This window comes from Heptranchias perlo, chromosome 20 (genome assembly GCF_035084215.1).
Source record: "Heptranchias perlo isolate sHepPer1 chromosome 20, sHepPer1.hap1, whole genome shotgun sequence".
NCBI classification, from domain to species: Eukaryota; Metazoa; Chordata; class Chondrichthyes; order Hexanchiformes; family Hexanchidae; genus Heptranchias; species Heptranchias perlo.
In genome coordinates this window covers 21,812,289-21,814,578 of record NC_090344.1, presented here as the reverse complement: position 1 = coordinate 21,814,578, position 2,290 = coordinate 21,812,289, and the positions used below count along the sequence as shown (strand labels likewise).

At 42.5% G+C, this 2,290-nt stretch overlaps 1 non-coding gene across 1 annotated transcript; it reads right to left on the bottom strand.

Moving 5' to 3' along the window:
• Positions 1 to 1,383: 1,383 nt before the first annotated feature.
• On the bottom strand, positions 1,384 to 1,457 carry trnat-agu (transfer RNA threonine (anticodon AGU)). Its single transcript has one exon. It is a non-coding gene; the product is annotated as a tRNA-Thr (tRNA).
• Between the last annotated feature and the right edge of the window lie 833 nt (positions 1,458 to 2,290).

Sequence of the window (2,290 nt, the reverse complement as noted above, 5' to 3'; positions counted from 1 at the left end):
TTGTTCACAATTTATCGGTGCTGGGACAACTGTTGTTCACAATTTATCGGTGCGGGACCACTGTTGTTCACAATTTATCGGTGATGGGACCATTGTTGTTCACAATTTACAAAAATGATTTAGTCATAGGAATCGGAAATACAATTTCAAAATTGACAGACAGCACATAATTGGGAGCTGTAGTTAATGCAAAGGAAAAATGCGAAAAATACAGGAAGACGTCAGTAAACTTGCAAAATGGGCGTGTAAATGGCAAATTAGTTTCAATATTTATTGTGTATTCCCTTGCCTTGTTTGCCCTCCCTAAATGCATTACCTCATTCTCCAGATTGAATTGCATTTGCCACTATTCTATCCACCTGTCCAGTCCACTGATATCTTCCTGCAGTCCACAGCTTCACTCCTCACCATCAACCACACGACCAATTTTTGCATCTTCTGCAAAATTGTTAATAATACTCCGTACATTTAAATCCAAATCAATGATCTGTGCCTCGAAAAGCAGCGACCTAGTACGGATCCCTGCGGAACCCCACTCGAGACAGCCTTGCAGTCACAAAAACACCCGTCGACCATTGCTTCCTGCCACTCAATCAATTTTGGATCAACTTGCCAATTTCCCTTGGATCCAATGGGCTTTTACACTTTTGACCAATCTGCCATGTAGGAATTTGTCAAAAGCCTCGCGAAAATCTATGTAGACTACAAAAAACGCACTACCCTCATCCACCTTCATTGATACCTCCAAAAAAATTCAATTCAAACGACCTACCCTTAACAAATCCAAGCTGACTGCCCTTCATTAATCCGTCCCTTTCTAAATGAAGATTAATACTTTCCCCCAGAATTGTGCTCAATACCGAGGTTAGGCTGACTGGCCTGCAATAATTCGATCTATTCCTTTCTCCCTTTTTAAACAACGGTACAACTTCAGCAGTCCTCCAATCCTCCGGCAACACACCTGCAGCCAGGGAGGATTGGAAAATGATGGTCAGAGCCTCCGATATTTCCTTCCTTGCTTCTGTTAACAGCCTGTGATGTATTTCATCCGGGCCTGGCGATTCAGGTGGAGTGATTTGGGGACTTCCTTTCCCTCTTTGCAAACGTTTGCACCGCAGGTCAAGATCACAAGTCTTGGTCCAAATTAGGACTACTTCCGGGTTTGAACCTCAAATCGCGAAATATACCCCGACCCCAACGAGCACAGAAACAAGAACGTGTCTTTAAATTAACGTGTTGCAGACACATTCCATGAGAGGTCTGTCTGTGCAATGAAAGGGCGTTTTTGAACTGTCATTCGGTTATCCGTTTCCTCCTGAACAAACACCACAGTGTTATTTTGTCGCTCAATTCCACAAATTAGGTAAAATAACGAGCTGCACAAGGCACTGCTGGGAGTTGAACCCAGGATCTTCTGTTTACTAGACAGACGCTTTCACCAACTTAGCCACAGCGCCAATTGATGACACTTTGCCCCCACCTCCTCTCATTAATATCTATCAGCGACACTTCACTATTGGGGGTTCAGGCCGTTTTGTCTTTGTCTGTTTCGCTTGTCCGTTCACCTGTGCATTCCGACACTGACTGGATTTCTCGCTGTGTTTATCTTTGTGTATCCATCAGTGCGTTGATACACGGATGATTATGTGTGATTGTATTTGTTACATTAAATAAATTCGGGGATCAGACAATTCTCGCTCTGACATTGGAGAACTATTGAGCCGAACTTTACAGCGAAGTGTTGTTTATTGTAGTGCTGAAACTAAAAAAAAGCGTGAGAGGAGCAAAAAGGGAAAAGGAGAAAAACTTGTGAGGGAAAATGAGGACAACTCTCAACGTTTTTCCAAATATATTAAGAGAACGAAGGGAGGCTTGGAGTAATCTGGGCCGCTTGAAGACAGATGGAGGTGATATTGTAATTGAAAATCAGGAAATGGCAGAGTTGCTAAATTTTTACTTTGCATCGGTCGTCACAGAAATGGATGAGGCTAAAAGCAGAGACACGAGGGGTTTCGTTTTAGTAAAATAATGGCAATGGAGAAAATAATTAGGCTGAAGATAGACAAGTCTCCACGACCTGATGTTTACCATCCCAGGGGATTGAAAGGAGCAAGTGAGGAAATTGTACATGCTTTAGTCATGATCGATCAAAACTCTCTTGATTTAAGAATTGTTATTTAATGAAGCGCATCTTGATTGGAGGCTTCTGTTTGAGAAAGATCTCGAAGTGATAATTGAGAGACCGAAAATGAAGCTGTTTGGCAGGAGCGCTGATGCTGTCGGTTGTTCG